Source organism: Phyllopteryx taeniolatus, chromosome 21, assembly GCF_024500385.1.
Source record: "Phyllopteryx taeniolatus isolate TA_2022b chromosome 21, UOR_Ptae_1.2, whole genome shotgun sequence".
Classification (NCBI taxonomy): Eukaryota; Metazoa; Chordata; class Actinopteri; order Syngnathiformes; family Syngnathidae; genus Phyllopteryx; species Phyllopteryx taeniolatus.
The window spans coordinates 4827685-4846268 of NC_084522.1; the positions used below are offsets into that span (position 1 = coordinate 4827685).

The window sequence follows — 18584 nt, forward strand, 5'->3', positions numbered from 1 at the left end:
CTTCAGTAAATACACACGAGTTGCGGAAAATTCAGTCGTTTTCTGTTAGTCTCACAGCAAATAAATACATGACTAAAATGTAAAGTTGTAGCTAAGGGTTGAGAAGGTTGCTTTAGTAAAAAGAAAAAAAAAAGGCGGGGGGGGGGGGGGGGGGGAATGAATGAAGTCTAAGTTTGATGGTTTCTAAGTGGTACTGATTTGCATGTCTGGTGCTACACATTGTGCATATCTTGTGCGGAGATATGTGGCCACTCATTGAGGTGGTCTAGACAGACGTGACATGGCCGGGTCAACTTCTTGCATGCAAATGTTGAGGCGACAAGACTGCGCGCACACACAGACACACAATGGGCTTTGAGTGGATTGCCTTTCATTGATGAGAGTCCCAACATTTGGGATTATCATGCTAATTCAGGGAACTTTGTCGAGACTGTGGCAGACACCAGTAGCGTGCAGCAGCGGGATTTTTGGAATACAAGAAGTGACTTTCCGATGAGTTTGAAAACATCAGAGCTTTTGGTGTTGGTAATACGATATACAGTAGTAACAGCCTGCATTTGGGCTTTAATTTGACTTTATGAAACGCTGAAGGACCGATAGTGAGTATCGATGCATCAGCTTCAGATATCGATACTGTGGCTGTCTCGATTATTCTCACTGTCCGACATGAATTCAGACCCAACCTTTTCTGTTTTAGGTCAATTAGTATTACCAAAATTATTTCTATTTGCTGAATGCCATAATTTTTTGAGACTATTTTTCATTCCTTTCTTTTAAAGTCAGAAGTTGACATACAGTATGACCGCTTTGCCTTTAAACAATTTGATGAAAGGAGATATTAAAAATGAAAAAAAAAAAAAACAAACAACAACACACCATTAAATGGACATTTAATGCATATGAACTAACAAAAAGCCCTTGATGAGCAATAGTCTAAAAAAAATAAAAAAAAATCTCAAGACCCATTTTGGGGGGACCCCAACCCTGTAATGAAGTCACCAGACCATTATGAAAAAGCCCCGGTGTGCTGCAATGACAAACACATTCGAATAAATACCTTTCTACAGCGCGCCAATCAAAAGTGCAGTGCAGAGGCATCTCAGTGGAGGAAGAGGAGGGTGTGGACCACTGACTCACAAAGAGGGGGCGTAACCACGGGGCTGCATATATGATTTAGGACAAACGAGTTGCTCGTGCACTCGGAGGGACTCGACACATGCACGCTGGTGCTGATGGTGCCGGAGATGTAGTCCTCTGCGGCGTGGAGCGCGTGCCATCTCCCCCTCCTTCAATTTGTGGGGAGGGGGAGAAGGAGGATGCGAGGATGTGATTTAAACAAAAAAAAAAAAGAGGGAGCAAATAAATGGACGAGGCCGTTGGGACGTCACTCCATGCGCCGCTCGTGGATGCTCTCATCTGGGATGCCAGCGGAGGGACCACCGGTAAGAAAACGTCCTATTGTGCTTTTTGTTTTTTGTGCGTGTGTGTGTTTTTTTTAGCGCATTTGCACAGGGAAGGCGTCATTTTATGCGTTGTGGAGTCCGGGAGAGGATTTACACGCAGGCCCACACACCAGCTAGTCCCTCGTAAATCCAAATGAATATTTTCATAAAAAAAAAAAAAAAAAAAAACAAGATTAAAAGTGAGCATGAAAAAGCGTGGACTTTGCGCCACTTTGCAGAGTTTCGCGTGGGCACGCACGTTTGCGTCACAGGTGCACCTCACACGCGACAAAAACAAACAAACAAAAAAAGACAAGTTGCAATCAAGATTCACTTGCACGAGGGTATGTTCGCGATTTCTTGAACGTGAGAATTCTATGGAATATTACGTTAAATATAGCTCTACAATGTGTGTGGTGCACGAGCATCCCCACGCGGGCCTGCTGTCGTCGTGGCGGGGTCAAAGCGGCCTCATTTTGCAGTTCAGGGATTAGCGCCATGAAGAGAGAGGAAGAAAAACAAACAAAGCAAAAAACCCTACTGAAATATATCAGATGCGTTCACCAGACATACAAGCCTCTCCTTGTTACATGCATCTTAATTGCAATGCACGGTTACGATGTTTTGGAGACAAGAAAGCGGCTGAAAGTATACAAAGTATACATAAAAAACAACAACCTGCGAGTATGGTTAAAAAAAAATGCCCCAAAAATGTTTTGCACTGCATGGAACTCAGCAGATCCGTTTACAGCTCACGCAGGGCTCCCTAAAAAAAAAAAAAGTCAACAAATTGAGACCAAAATATCCTGGAAGTTTGCAACAACAAACAAAAAGGGATTGTACTTGAACTCAGCAGATGTGTTCACGGCTCGCACCGTTAACGGGTTTTGAAGACATAAACAGAGGTCGAAATTGTGCAAAAAAAAACAACCGAAGGGTATTGCACTTGAACTCATCAGTTGCGTTCACCACTCACACAAGTCCCACGTGAGATTACACTTAAAGATTATGATCAATCTTAAAGATCGAACGTGTGCAAAAAGGCCCAAAAAGGTATTGCACTTGAACTGAGCAGATGCATTCAGGGCTAACATGACGCTACCTTTACACTCACCTAATTCCTATCAACGATTTACAATCTTTTTAAGACAAAAAAAAGGACTGAAAATGTACAAAAACAACAACACAAACCAGGAAGAGGACGGTACTTGAACTCAGCAGTTGCGTTCACGCCTCTCACAAAAGTGCCCAACATGCACCTAATTGCGGTTAATGGATTACGATGTTTAGTTTTTTTTTTTAAAACCAAAAATGATTGAAAAAAGAAGGCACCGTAGTAATTCAAAACAAGTGTTGCGTTCACGGTACCCCACACGCACGCGCGTCTCCCTATGCAGCACGTACGATGACGTGCATTATGACATAAGGCCTCTCACTCTCTGGGTGAATGTCATTTTGGACCGTTTGAATACTAAGGACACACGTGACTGCTCGTAGATCATTTTTACGTCATGTCATAAAAGAGATGCGAAAACAGGATGATTTTGCTGTGCTGAAGTTTTCACATATTTGTTACCTTTACGTCATATAGGATCCTCAAGCATCATGCAGGAACTTGGAATGATTAGGCGCCTCAACCTAATAGGTAAGTTCATTATTATGATTATTAATATTCAGCCTTCTGCATTTTTTTCTTCTTCTTCCCCACACTTGGCAGCATTTACGGCACAGCACCGTTTTATGTTCCTGACGTAACATTTTGTCATTTTACTGCCGCAACACACACCGCAGTGCAGGCCAGCTGGGAGTACTCGTGGGTCAATTTGTATAAATATGGATTTCAAATTATACGGGCCCTTGCCTAGCATGTAGCAATATATTGCATTCCATTCTGAACTTCATTGAAAGATTTTAAATGAGAAAAAAAAAATGTCTTAGCTGTACATCACAAAATTTGAAAGTTTCACACAGCAACGTTCAAGCTCAAATGTCCTAAAATAGAAAAATCGAATTTAAATACGTTAAATTGAAATAAAACATCAACTGAAACATTAAGCTAATTATTTTGTGTGTGCGTGTATATGTGTGTGTTGTAAAAAGCAAAAAACTTATTAGTTACATTGTTTACTGGCTATAGTGTGTGTATGTGTGTGTGCGTGAATTAATGACCACGCCTCTGCGCGTGTGTTTGTGTTAATTAGTGATCACACCTCTGTGCCCACGCGCGGGTGGTGACGTCACTCCCCCACTGTCTCCTTCCCCTTTCTGCATTAAAAAGAAAGGGGGAAAAGGCCCATTGTAAACATTGTAAAAACTCCATTACACAACAAAAAAAAAGACAAACAAAAGCAATATTTAAAAAACTATTTTATTGTCAAAATGATTGCGAAATAATATGTGGAGTGCAAAATATGCATAATATATATATATATTTTTATAGTATTTTGAGAATCATAATTAAAATAGCATCTAAATAGGCTAGAATTGATTGTCAGTTAAATTGGTAAAAAGCTGTTAAGACGAGCTGTCTTTTCTTCAAGATAATCCTTTATGTAACACATCAAGCATTGCTAGTTATAGCATAGAAGAGATTTAAAAAAAACGATATTTTATATATTGCTCAGGATGAAGCCTATGAAACCATTTTTTAAGTCCACCATTGATTGAATATTACAGGACAAGTGTAGTGTAAAAAGTGCATTTACTATTTTTCTTTAGGAGCCCCCCTCAAATACTCATAATATATATGTTCTCTAATTTTTATTTGGTCCTTACAGGTGCACAAGAGACAGCGTACTGTGTGTGTGTGTGTGTGTGTGTGTGTGTGCATGTGTGTGTGCGTTCAGGCCCGAGGGGTTGTCTGTTATCTTTGGTTATCTAGCTGTATGAGTGCTGTACATTCGTCATAAAGCTAGATAACCGAAAGTAACAAGAATCCCATTACATGCCTGCACCGCTGAAAACCAACAACAACACACACAACATGCTGTGTGTGACGTGTTAAAGGAGGCTGCATGTGTGATATGCTAATTAGTGTTTTCATAGTGGTACATACACGCGAGCTGCACTGTGGGGATATTGCTCAATAGAAACTGCTACCGCATGTTCCAAATGCTTCTTAAAATCATATTGCATGGGCTAAAATTAGAATTAGGTTTTAGTTTTATAGTGCACATTGTGGGGGGCGGGAAACTCAACCAAATGCCAACGTGCACCCGATGGTCCATTTAAGAATGCTGGTGCAGTGTCATGTGTAAAAGAATTCATATATATGTATATATATATATATATAATATAAAAAATGTATACTAGTGTACAAAAGTTTGGGGTCACTTAGAAATGTCCTTATTTTTATCTTTTGTATTATTTGTTTTTTGTCAAAAGACAAGCACCAGTGTGTGTATTGATATTTACATATACAAATGTGGGATCCCTTACAAATGTCCTTATTTTTTGAAAAAGAAAAACACAGTTTGATTCAATGAGGATAACGTTGAGCGTAAAAAAATCAGGACAATGTTGATGAATTAACTTTTTTTCATGGGAAATATGAAATTATCTGAGTGACACCAAACCTTTGAATGGTACAGTATGATGAATAATAATGAATAATAAAAAAAAAACTAATAATTTAATTTGGCCCATTCAGTGCAATATTTCATGTTTTAGGCAGACCGCAAATCAATTTCCGTGAGGGCCCTGAGGAAAAAATATGATTATCACAGTTTTATATGGTTAGCCTGAAAGGATAATTCATTGCTCAAGTTATTTTTTTTCAATGTTTTCTTAAAACAAGAAAAAAAAACATAACAAAGGAAACAAACCACAAGAGTCCAGCTGCTTCGATTCCACCTTTGCAGATGACCATGCCCTTGATGATTAACAGTCTAGACAGGCATGAAGAAAACAAAACAAAACAAAACAATTTTTAGAGAGCACATTGGTATTTTTTCTTTTAATAATGTGACAGTAGGTTAAAAATGACTACGCAATTATGCGACAAGGCTAACAATACAACATATTCTTTGTGGGTTGAATGTTTTGACATTTATAAAAATAGTTTGTTTCTAAAGTTCCACAGGCAGATCGAATTCTCCTGGGAGCTGTACATGCCTGTCAATTTGTTTAAAACAATCCTCACTTAAACGTTCATTTAAATGTTCTTCATCCATCTTATTGACGTAGAATGACGTCCTTTGACGCCATATAAAGCGGCCGCGTTGTATCCTTCGGAATGGTGAAAAAATGGAGCAGACGATGCTAATTTGCTTTCATTGGGAGCACCTTCACTCTTGTCGTCCACTTGTTTTTCCCTTCTTTAGGAATCGTTTGTGATAGTGTGTCAAGTGTGTGTGAGTGTGTGTGCGCGCGTGTCTGTGGTGTCTGTGTGTGTGTGAGAGAGGCAAACACACCTCAGCGCCGTAAAACGTCCTCAAATTAAAAGTCTTTATGAAAAGTCCACATTTAAGCACCACATAAAAAAATCTGGCAACCCTTATTAGGTGTTTATAAAGTGTTTATACACTGGTAATTAATTTGTTTTAACACTTAATAAACTCCTATATGAACACAAGCTGTAAATTGTGCCAGTGTTGCTTGAACTTGCCAAAAAGGGAGCTTGACCTTGCAAGTCATTTTCAAGCGTTTATAATGCATTAGTAACAGGTTTATTAACGTGTTATAAGGGTACAATTACTGCAAAGTGGTACCATTGCCCTCATATGATGTTTCCATGTTACTGTTCTGTGTAAACGGCACACACATAAAAAGAGGTGGGAAGGGAGGGGTAACTCATTGTGCAATATTCATTTGTAGAGATATTACTATTTCTTCTGCATTTGAAGGAAAATAGAACTTTTTTCCCTGCGTCGTTCTGTATGCGCTATATGAACGGGATCGATCACTTGTGTGAATAATAATAATTTTAAAAAAGGTAGTATTTGACACTCACCGCCTAAAAATTTTCACAATTGGCTACAGTTTAAAACTATAACTAAACTAAACTCTAAATACACCAAAAACTATTAACAATCATTTCAAACTAATCTTACAAAATTACTCTTAAAAATAAATGGCCTACAGATAATTCGATTTTTTAAAAAATGCACCGTAAGTATAGGGTCTACCTCCACATTAAGACTCTCGTGACTACTTCCGCTAACAACCCAGGCTAAACCTAGAATACGGGGCACGGAGTCCACCTGGAAACTTTTCCACTTTTTGGAGGGTAGTACATGGGCCGTACAAGTATTTTATACGTCGCACCAGACGCTGTAGGTAAAGGTGGTAAATGCCAGATCGTCTGTTACAGCTGTCATGTGGCCATTTTGGGGGATCTCTGTGTGAAAGAGGCTCGTCGTGACTGTTTGGCATTACTTAAAAAAAGGTGTAGAGCCCCCTCCCAAAAAACAACAAACCCAAAAAACCACACCACTTTTACACAATTTTGTGTTTTCACATCCTCCTTTCTCTTCGCTTTAGCCTCATTCACTTAATTTCTTTCTTCTGCTCTTTTTTTCCAAGCTCGCCTTCTCAGATGGTCGGGCCTGATTTGTATGCATTTGCATAATGAATGTCATTTGCATGCTCGGGGGCAGACCATACCATGAGAACAGCTCTGTTGTGTGTGTGTGTGTGTGTGTGTGTGTGTGTGCGTGCTCATGTACGATTTGTCAATACGCGCGCCATATATTAAGCTCATGTAAATGAACGCGTTTTTTTTTTTAAATACACAAAATGACCACGTGGGGTGTTTGTAGCTTTACGACGTGTGAACGAAAATAACTTGCGTGTGTCTGTCGTCGCATCATGCCCGCCTCAGCAATGCGACTCCCTCCTCAATCCCATAATCCTCCTCTCTCTTCCTCCACCCTTCCCTCTCCCACGCATACAAGTCGGAGCCCTGCCACCATCTTAGGTGAAAGACTGGCACAAAATGGCAGCACAGGAGAAAGCGCATCATGGGCACCTTCCCCCCTCTCTCCTCACACTTCACATGAGCCGCCATGCTTTTCCGCGCCATCGCCCAGCCTCAAAACGTTGTTAATTATCGCCACTGTGTTAATTGTAGCCCTTGGCACGCAGCCCGGGGTGGGGGGATGAGAAAAGAGGAAGCAGAGTGGCGATGGCTTTTGGGCATCTGCCATTTTTGAGAGCAGCTGCGGCTCGGGCATCGCGGCACGCTACGGCGAACCGCCGAGCGATTTTGTTTGTCGTCTGACATTTTGTGTGACTTCTACGTGACGATTGTCATCTTTAACGCAGATCTTTTGGTATTTGAAAGGAACAAATGACACCTACAACCGCAAGGTGCCATAATTGGCAAGGCTGTCAGAGGGCGAGGGAAAACTACGGCCCCTGGGCCATACATGGCCATACATGGGAGAATTTGATGCGGTCTGCACATAAGCCCCACCCACAAATACTCATTAGATACACAGGGGACCCTCGGTTTACAACATACGACACTTTGTCGTAAGATTAGGTCGTCATGCTTGATTTATATTTAGGGCTTACTAGTGTTTTTCATTTGTAATTATGTAAATGTTTGTCATTTTGTTATTTGTAAATGTTTCAAGGTTACAAATGGCGCACAAAGAACTAGTTTACACAGCTACGTAAGAATGCGTGGTCACACGCAGGCCTTGACAAATTCAACTTCTTCTGTCACCAGCGCCTGTGGCTACTGGTTTCCCAGAGTTACTTGCCACTCAGCATGACATACATCCTTCCAGATTGAAATTCAAGTTGCTAAAGTGGTTAGTGGGTGCGGCGGTGCTTCCTGACATTGGTAAAATTCACCCGCATCTGGCGGGTTGGTAAGTTTTTAAACTCAAGCCCTGGTCACGTGGCACAAGAAGGCACGCTCAGTCACCGCCCTGCTTACTGTTTTTTATTATTTCATTGTTTTATGGCGGCGGAACGGTGGACGACTGGTAAGTACATCTGCCTCACAGTTCTGAGGACCGGGGTTCAAATCCCGGCCCCGCCTGTGTGGAGTTTGCATGTTCTCCCCGTGCCTGCGTGGGTTTTCTCCGGGCACTCCGGTTTCCTCCCACATCCCAAAAACATGCATGGTAGGTTAATTGACAACTCTAAATTGCCCGTAGGATGAATGTGAGTGCAAATGGTTGTTTGTTGATATGTGCCCTGTGATTGGCTGGCGACCAGTTCAGGGTGTACCCCGTCTCTCACCCGAAGATAGCTGGGATAGGCTCCAGCACGCCCGCGACCCTAGTGAGGAGAATCAGAACGGAAAATGAATGAATGAATATATTATTATTATTATATATTTTTTTTTAAGTCTGGCCCTCGAAAAGGGTATTTGGGAATAAGGTTGCCATGGAGATGCTTTGACCAACACTCTGACTTTCACCTTTTTGTCTAAACTGTGGGAATGTCGCAATTTGTTTTGGTGTTTTAAAATGACAATAAAGGCGGGAGGGTCATCCAAACGTGGAGCTGGGATTCGGGATGACGTGTGTGCTGGGGAGGAAAAAGTGTAGTAAGTAAACGTGAGAAGAAAAAGAAGAAGACGAAGAGCATGGGGGGTGCAGATGAGGCGAGGCAGCCTGCGACAGTGAGATCTCAATAGTCAGAGGCCTTCTTTGTGCTTGTGTGTGAGGTTTATTTGGGGCGGGGGGTGTTTGTGGGGGGTGTCCTTCCCCGGGCCCTCAGACAAGCGACACATTGTCCTCCCCAATGCACGGCGGCACTTGTGGCGTAACGCCATTATTTAGGCCAGTGGAGGGAGCGGGAGTCTGCAGACCAGCTTAACCAAAACGCCAATTAGAGCTGGATGGCCCTGATTAATGGACGAGGGAGATTGGTAAACAATGGCGGCCATTGTCAGCGTGGGCCCCCCGCCGTCCAAGCCCACATACAAACACGAACCCCGACCCCGCTGATTCCATTCTCACAGTCATAACGCAGACAAGCCCGTTTCACGCAGCCATCTAGCAAAATAGCCACATCAGTCCGCGCCCTTTCACACAGCAACACTTTGTCCTGCTATCAGATTATACTGATACTACTTCTGAAGGCGGAAAATTGCCAGGTCGACTTTGCTTTCACTTCAGCGTCGGTGCTGTTTATGTCGACACGGAAAAATGTAAGGTTTTACAATTAGTGTGAAAGTGGCTTCAGTCGTATTTGAGTTTCAACCCACTTTCATACAGAGAACCCGCAGCATTGCCGTAACGGAAGATTTATTCACCTTTGATTTTTATACAGAACCCAGGGAAGTGGGATACTGCCCTAATTTAGCATTTTCACACAGCAACACTGCGTCCCGTCAGCAGCAGCGTTTGTTGTTATGTAAAATACTTGAACCCTGGCAACAATTACTTTCAACACACCAAGGTGGTAGAAGAGCTTGTCCTTCTTTTACAGCTCTGGCGGGAAATCACCAGGGCGACTTTGTCCCTGCCTTTCCGTGTCGGTGCCATTTACATAAAATTAGCTTTAGCCATTAGCTCCTCTTGATCTAAAGAAGTCGTTTTCCCAGGGTTTTTATCGTAGGCTCCCAAGAAACAGTAATATCCCAAAAAACTAATATACAAAGTGACTAAAAATGTCCAAATGTGTTTGGTTATGATATGCCATACGATGATGAATAAATAACCCAAGGGGTTCCTCCTCATTTGTTAATCCCCCCCAACCACGCAATGTTTTATTTAGCTGTGCATTTCAATACGGCCTACACTTTTGTTTTATTTTTTTCCCTCTTAAGCATACGAGCTGCATAATTAGTGTGTACGCCAATCAGGACCGTGCCGATGCGGGGTTGCCATGGCGACCCAATCAGGGCTCGTAACCCCCGCGTCGGAATAAGAGCGTGGGAGAAAACGTGTTGGGTAGTTGAGACAATGATGGAGGGATGAGGAGGAGGAGGAGGCTGGCGGCCATATTAGTGTGCCATCTGCGAGCAGTAAACTACAGTTTACAATGTGCGGGGAAAAAAACGACTGTCGAACATCGAATTTAACACATTGGATAGCTTCTCATTTTACGTGTGATTTAAAATTAAGCACGCAGCTTTATATTATACTGTTGATGTCTATAAATACATATTTAATGTACACTCTCTGTCTTCTTACAGGGTGTTTGGATACTTTTTCCTGGACTACGAAAGCTGTTTAAAAGTGGGAAAATGACAACATTCTGACAGATGGGAGACAGGATGGACGATGTGAAACGCTTTCATAATATATGTTATATATCTTGTTTTTTTTTTTTAATTAATATTTAAAGCATTCACATCATAAACACACATACACACTCAAATTATTGTATTACCATAATTACTTGTATTACATTAATTACGCGATTTAGTTTAAACTAATTAGAATAAGAGTGTAATTGTAGATTTGGGAGAGCAAATGCCAAATTTTATTAATTTTTTTTCTTTTCTACAACACTGGTGATTTCATGATTTGATTTGAACAATCAAATGTTTGACAATCTGTGTGCATTGTGGAGTGTGTGCATATATATATATATATATATATATATATATATATAATGTTATCATAACTAACCACTATCATATAATATCATAAATGTGCATCTTGTAATGCTATTTAAATCTGGACAGAATGCAGTGCTTAAAATCATTCTGTAATGGGTATAAGCGATGCAGTGAGAAAACACTAGGTAGTTTTTGCACTATGAATTCTTTGCACATACAAACATTTGTTGGCTTTGCACGTTAACGGCTTGATACGGGTTCAGAAAGCTAAATTATACTAGAGTATATGAGCAGATGTGCAATTTTAACATTTTTACAAGTTTATTTGACTTCCATGAGATTCTAAATGTCTTATGTTGTGTTGTGAGTATGTAATAATACTATTTGGTGGGATTTTATTTTCAAAAATGCACTATGACCTACTGTTGCACATGTCCAGCGCTCTATTTGCACATAACTTTGTACTAAGCAATTTTTGCTACTATTGTTGATACACTCAATAAAAAAAACATGTTTACAGTGAGATAATATATGACTGCGTCCATTTTGTTTTTCATCACAGTTTTTAAAAAAACGTTTTTTTAAAAATGTTTTCTCAATATTCTAATTTATTCTAATCTAATCTAATCTTTGATCTATTTGGCCCACGTGAAGTGGCTTTTCGTGAATTCACATGAAATGATAAAAACATTCCGTTCGGACAGAACCAGCTATCACGGAGCATGTTTTCGACCCGCCTTATGTTCACGTCGGCTGATCAATGTTTGTACGTCGTGCACAATTCCAAAGGTGAATCGGAGTCACATCTGGGCTAAAACGCGGTGCAGCTTTTCTTAAGGAGACACAGGCCACTGCTTCCTGATGCTGCTGTGATATTATTTAAAACTCATATTTCATCAAGAAAAAGACACAACGACAGCATGTGACTGATTTCAAGTCTGTAAAAGGCATCAATCATAAGTCTTTTTCACACAGAGAGCCCGCAACAATGGCGCAACAGAGCTGTAAAAATGGATACAGCATTTGTTTTTATTCACAATCCAAAATCCAGGGGGACAAAAATCTAAATAAAATTTTATTAATTGCAAGTTTTACTGTTTGAACAAGCATCAATACATTCATATTATGTTCAGTACTACCAATTTACTAAACCACCTGTTATAAAAAAAAAAATATTATTTTTTTTTTTTTTGCCTTGCAAGACACTGCCAGGCCCATATGGGAGCAATTCAGAGGTCAGTGTCTTGCCCAAGGACACTGACAGTCAGAGCTGGGATTTGAAATGTTGAGCCTTCCGTCACTGGACGAATGGCTCTACCAACTGACCCACAGCCATCAATACGACATAATTTAATGTACAAGTTAAACCATTTAAAGTCTGTAATGCATTTTTTTGTGTGGCTGGTATGTACTGAACTTCACATAAATAGTTAAAGCCTCAATAAACCTCCCTCTTTTATTCCTAACTTCCACTGTTAATCCAACTTTGAGAGCTACTTCATATCGTGTAAACTGAAGCATCCTTGACTCTGACTTATTAATGAGACTGAGTCCTGATTAATGGAAGGGGGGGGGGGGGGGGGGGGGCATTTGAAAGGTAGAATCGCTGGCCCAGACAGCAGAAAAGTTACGGGAACCGACTGATTACAATGGAATCAATAACAAGACAAAAGATCACGTCTGGGAGGGAAAAATCGTGGGAAGTGCCGCCAAGAGCCTGATTAGCATGCTGCCTAGCGAGTCCCTGTAGGAGGGCGGGCAGGACCTTATGGTGAAGAATGGCTGTGAGGGAGCGGCGGGGGGACGGCGAGGTTGCAGAGGGCAAGACTGGGGATGCGGAGAGTCAAGGAAGACAGCTTCACAAAGACAGACATGGTGCTTGGGGAGGGGCTGTGGGGGACGGACGGGGGGAGGGTCTGGAGGGGTTCCTGGGTGCCGTGAAATTGGGCAGCGTGACGGAAACGAGTTGAAGTTCAAGAGCAATGCTGGAAGATGAAGACCAAATGTATCCCTGCAAAAAAATGTGGTCTGACATAAGCTGACATTGTGGTAAAACATTTTATTTTTGGGGTCAGTTAAAATGTAAAAAAACCAAACATTTTTATTGTATTTTAATCAAAATTTTAATTTAATCAATTTTATTTTTTTTATTATATTTTTTTAATGCTAAACATTTTTTTTATCTAAATGAATTGAGCAGAAATAGCTAAATGCTATAGATTTGGATGATTCTACTTGAAATGAATTTTAATTGTATTTTTAATTTAAAAAATATTTTTTTTGAATTAGCTAAAAGCTACACAAAAAAAATTAACTTCAGAGAAAAGTTAAAATTGTCACGTGGACTCAATATTAATCAATATCGTCTTTTTTGCGATACAGTATCTATACACCAGCATTAAATATTGATCTTATATATATATATATTTTTAATCAATTGTGCCATAATTGCTGTACTGTATCCTGATACTAATGACAAAATATCGTATCTTGAGTTACCCTGAGAATTCCAATCCATTGTCTTCCGTTTGAATGGTCTTAACCTTTAAACTTCAGTTAAGATTTTTTAACTTGACTCGTTATTTCTTTACGCATTGTACCCCGCATATAACTGTGTATGGCTCTTTTGTTAAGGCTCAGACACATCAATTTGGTACAATCTCTCCGTAGCTCTTTTATAGAACCATTGGACACCCTTTTATATCCCAGGCAATCGACAAAGAAAGCTAATGAAAATAATAATACTAAAACTTATTTCACATTATATGTAGTTCACAATGTGGCTTTGGCGCGACAAGCAAGAAGCGGGATGTGGCTTCGGACGGACAAGCCCTCGCCATTTGACGCGGAAATGACTTTCACGCAGGTCGAAGGTCAATAAACTTGAAGATTTAAAAGGCCATTGGAGAAGGTCGTGCGGAGCCACCTCCCCCTGAAGCCACACACACACACACACACACACACGCACACAATAATGTGTTGTAAGGTGATGAATTAGGGAGGAAGTGACCATTGTCCATCTGCCCCTGAGGTCACATCTTTTCCTGTCACGCTCAATTCCTGCCCCAAAACAAGAACCTAACACCTTATTTTTCCACTGTAAGCATTGCTATTTAGTTATAGTCCACCATTTGCAAGCAACACTGTCGTCTATGGGTAATAGTCTGACTTAAAGTAGCAGTTAACGACTGTTAAATACATATACATACGCTTGAAGACGTGTGACAGACAGTTAATAGTGGGATTTGGTCACGGTTCCTGAGTGATTAAATGATTTTATCGATAAATTGAAGTTTATTTGTGAGGAGCATTTTTGAACCCCTTTTTTCAGCTTCTATAGTTCAAATCACTTCCCTACTGTGTCATGGGTGTGTGTTCCGGTTGTTGTTTTCCCCCTGTCTCGTACACACCTGCTCCTGAGAGCATCTTCACCACCTGTGCCTCGTTCACCCTAATTACCCCTTGCATTTAACCTCGTGTCTCATACTTTCTAGTCGCCAGTTCGTTGTACCTTGTCGTCGCGTTCCAGCATTCCTTGTTTCCACGTCACAGACTCACAGTATGACTAGACCCTGTTCCGATTATTGACCTTGCCTTTTTGCCTCACGTTTTTTGGATACTGTAGCCTTTTTTGGATTCCCTGCCTGTGTACCGACTTCTGCCCGTATATTAAACCTCTCTTTTTTTAAACTGTCCATTTGTTTTGGAGTCACGCATTTTTGGGTCCTATCCTCTGTTCCGTTCATGACAGAACGAACTGGTCATAACATGGACCCAGCAGACACAGGGCCGGTGCGCAAAGCCCTGCAAGCGCAGGGTCAACGCCTCACGAAGCAGGATGAGCAGCTTGCTGCCCTCCACCTTCATCTAGAGGGACTGTCAGAGAATCAGGACAAAATGATGAGACAGGTGGCCTCACAGTTTGAATTTCTTATGAAAATGATTCAGAAGAAGGAACCAATTGGCACAACACCCGATACCGCCACAGTACCAACGTTTCCATGTGAAGCAGTTACCATGCAGCCACCTGCCACCTCCGCTGCTGTCTGCCCACAACTCTCTCGACCTGAGAGGTTCTCTGGAGATTCTGGGAATATTAAGCCGTTCATCACTCAGTGCGAACTCCACTTTGAGCTGCAGGCAGCTGCCTTCCCCACTGAGTGGGCAAAAATCCCTTTCGTCATTTCCCACCTAAATGGTCGCGCGGAGGCGTGGGCTACTGATGAATGGAGCCGCAATTCCGCCGCGTGTCATTCGTGGGCTTTTTTCGTAAAGACTATGTAGCAAATTTTTAAGTTTTCCACACCAGATCGTGAGGCAGCTCGCTCCTTGTCACTTTACACCAAGGCAAGCGCAGGGTTTCAGATTACGCGATTGAGTTTCGCATTCTAGCAGCTGAGAGTCAGTGGAATAATAGGACACTGCTCGATGCATTTTTTCAAGGACTATCCCCCGGCGTCATTTGGTCCCACTAGACCTGCCGACCGACTTGGACACTCATCGCTCTCGCCATAAAAATCGACATGAGGCTTTTGGATTGTGAGTTGGACGGAGTTTGGCGGAGGGCTGCGTCACCGCGCACTTGGAGGACGAGCCTCGGTGACCAGCCAAACCAAGGCAGATTCCACAGACCCCATCTGGGGATCCTGACTTAACTCAAGTGCCCACCTGTTACCAGGACATTAAAGACGTTTTTTCCAAGTCCAAGTCCAAATCCCTTCCACCCCACAGACCTTATGACTGTGCTGTTGACTTGCTGCCTGGAACCACACCCCCGCGAGGGAGGTTATTCTCTCTTTCAGGGCTGGAACACAAAGCTATGAAGGAGTATGTGGATGAATCACTGGCAGCCGGGATTATTCGCCCATCTTCATCCCCTGCGGGAGCCGGATTTCAGGATAAGGGAGGGGGATCAATGGAAAACAGCATTCAACAGTTTCCGGTGAGGGTTGGACTCCGCCAAGGCTGCCCTTTGTCACCGATTCTGTTCATAACTTTTATGGACAGAATTTGTAGGGGCAGCTGAGGCGTACAGGGGGTCCAGTTTGGTGGCTTCAGTATTGCATCTTTGCTTTTTGCAGATGATGTGGTTCTGTTGGCTTCATCAGGCCGTGATCTCCAACTCTCATTGGAGCGGTTCGCAGCAGAGTGTGAAGCGGCTGGGATTAAAATCAGCACCTCCAAATCTGAGACCATGGTCCTCAGTCGCATAAGGGTGGAGTGCCCTCTCCGGGTCAGGGATGAGATCTGCCCCAAGTGGAGGACTTGAAGTATCTTGGAGTCTTGTTCACGAGTGAGGGAAGAATGGAACGAGAGATCGACAGGTGGATCGGTGAAGCGTCTGCAGTGATGCAGACTTTGTATTGGTCCGCAGTGGTGAAGAAGTAGCTAAGCCGAGAGGCGAAGCTCTCAATTTACCGGTCGATCTACGTTCTTACCCTCACCTATGGTCACGAGCTTTGGGTCGTGACCAAAAGAACAAGATCCCGGATACCAGTGGCTGAAATGAGTTTCCTCCGCAGGGTGTCCGGGCTCTCTCTTAGAGATAGGGTGACAAGCTCGGTCATCCGGGAGGGGCTCAGAGTAGAGCCGCTGCTCCTTGGCATTCAGAGGAGCCAGATGAGGTGGCTTGGGTATCTGCTTAGGGGACTCCCTGGTGAGGTGTTCCGGGCACGTCCCAACGGGAGGAGACCCCGGGGACGACCCAGGATACGCTGGAGAGACTACGTCTCTCATCTTGCCTTGCCTGGGAAGGCCTCGGGATTCCCTTGGAAGAGCTGGAGGAAGTGGCTGTGGAGAGGGAAGTCTGGGCTTCTCTGTTAAAGCTACTGCCCCCGCGACCTGACCTCGGATAAGCGGTAGAAGATCGATGGATGGATGGAGACCATTCAACGCAATTGAACAAGCGTTCCCAGACCACTGACGACGAGATGGCGACAAAACAATATCGCACGGCTCAGACGGTGTAAAAACCCGATCCGGGGGCAGAAATCGGCCGTGAGTGTGTCACGGCACGCTGGAGGGTCTGACTACTTAATTAGACGTGTAAAGAGCCTGGGTCAGACGGAGCAGACAGCCAAAGAAAAGGCAGGCGAGCTGAGGGCCTTCAAACTGTCTGCTTCACACTGTGGATGTGTATTTGTGTGTGTGTGTGTGTGCGTGTATATCTGGGTGGCGCTGTGGGAAAGTGCGGCGCGTCTGAGGCAAATGTGTGTTTTCATACAGGCTAACATGCTTGAAGTGATTCTGAAGAGTGTGTGCGCAGGAATGGTCACATTAGACAACTAACTTAAAATAATCACGTTGTAATTCATGTGCAGAAACGGTAGACATATTTAAGGAAGCTTCCCGACAGAACCGTAAGACTTATTATCAAAACACTTCATATATTGTTATACACACACAAATATCAAAAGGAGCGTTATTCACTTCGGTTTAACAGATCTTTGGAAAATATTGTTAATTAAAGCCAAATACTGTATGAGGTTTCCGCGCCTATGAGATTAAAGCTAACATTGTTTTAATATTTTTTCAGGTTTTCTGATATTGAAAGATATCCCATTATGACACTGAAGTATAAAATGATGAATAAGAACTTGTAATGCTGTGTTTTCCGCAAATATTAGCATATATAATAATATATGTTTTTCAAGTGAAAATGCAGTTTAAAACAAAATTAAAAAGGAATAATATTGCGAAACGACGCCAACCAATTGTAAATCAACTTGCTCCCCGGAACATGAAAATAAATACACACAACATTGTCGAGCGACCACACATCACAGTGTAGTAGAACACTTTTCGTCGTGAAAGATTGCCGTCTCCACATTAGGTAGGACTGTTTTACGTGTCTTTGTAGGTGCTGCTGTTTCAGTTATCAACACAACACTAGCGCGACCATACGTCAGTGCCTACTGGCACACTAATGTGACATAACGCAAAATCAACTTTAATACTGGACAAACCGTGTGTACATCCTCGAGGTAGGATTACGCAATTTAATTTGGGCTGTTTACGTGCTTTGGTGGGTGCTGCTGTTTTAGTTAGCAACAGAGGTCTAATGAGCAATTAACTCTTTCAATGTGCACGAGTGAACAGTAGCATCTCCAGTAAGGTAATGGTTTTGACTACACATCGCCATGCAGGGTAACCTGCATATTAACTGACTATGGTGAAGTGAAGGTGACGTTATCAGGATCTTTTATGAACATTGAAAATAATGGTAAAAGTATTTCATAATGCAAATCTCAGGAGGTGTGTAATAAGAATGGCTGGTTGCATCTGACGTATTCATCATTATTACAACAGAAATACAACTGCTATTTGATTGTCTGCACGGCTAATGCGTCTGTTTCCATAATGTGTTACAAATAGGCCCGAGTATGTGAGGCGCATAATTAACAAAACAAGTCAGGAGTTCTTGTAATAATCACTTATTCCCACTTACTCTTTGTCGGCCGGGCGCAGACGCGACAGGCCGATGTGGACGGGAGTCGACTGCTGCTGCTGGTGAGAACTGATTGGGAGTTCTCCATCCATCCATCCAGCCCAGCTGCAGCTTTTTTTTTTTTTTTGTCTGAGGCACACAGAGGAGAGGGTCAGAGTTCAAATAAGTTCACAGGATGGAGGGTCTTTCACATGTTAATGCCTCAAGGGGAGCACCAGACAAACAG

General features: G+C 42.3%; 1 protein-coding gene and 1 long non-coding RNA gene across 2 annotated transcripts in view; one reads left to right on the top strand and one right to left on the bottom strand.

The window, feature by feature from the left end:
* LOC133471256 (myocyte-specific enhancer factor 2D homolog) overlaps positions 1 to 18460 on the bottom strand; it is a 39091-nt gene extending 20631 nt beyond the window's left edge. The window contains exons 1-3 of the mRNA XM_061760656.1: positions 18359 to 18460; positions 5267 to 5329; positions 3653 to 3707 (exon numbers count right to left, since the gene is read on the bottom strand). The gene's annotated coding sequence lies outside the window, so the exon portion shown is untranslated. The remainder of the gene's footprint in view (positions 1 to 3652; positions 3708 to 5266; positions 5330 to 18358) is intronic.
* On the top strand, positions 1042 to 11441 carry LOC133471333 (uncharacterized). The gene is made up of 3 exons (XR_009786178.1): positions 1042 to 1442; positions 3034 to 3087; positions 10543 to 11441. It is a non-coding gene; the product is annotated as an uncharacterized LOC133471333 (long non-coding RNA).
* Positions 18461 to 18584: the final 124 nt, after the last annotated feature.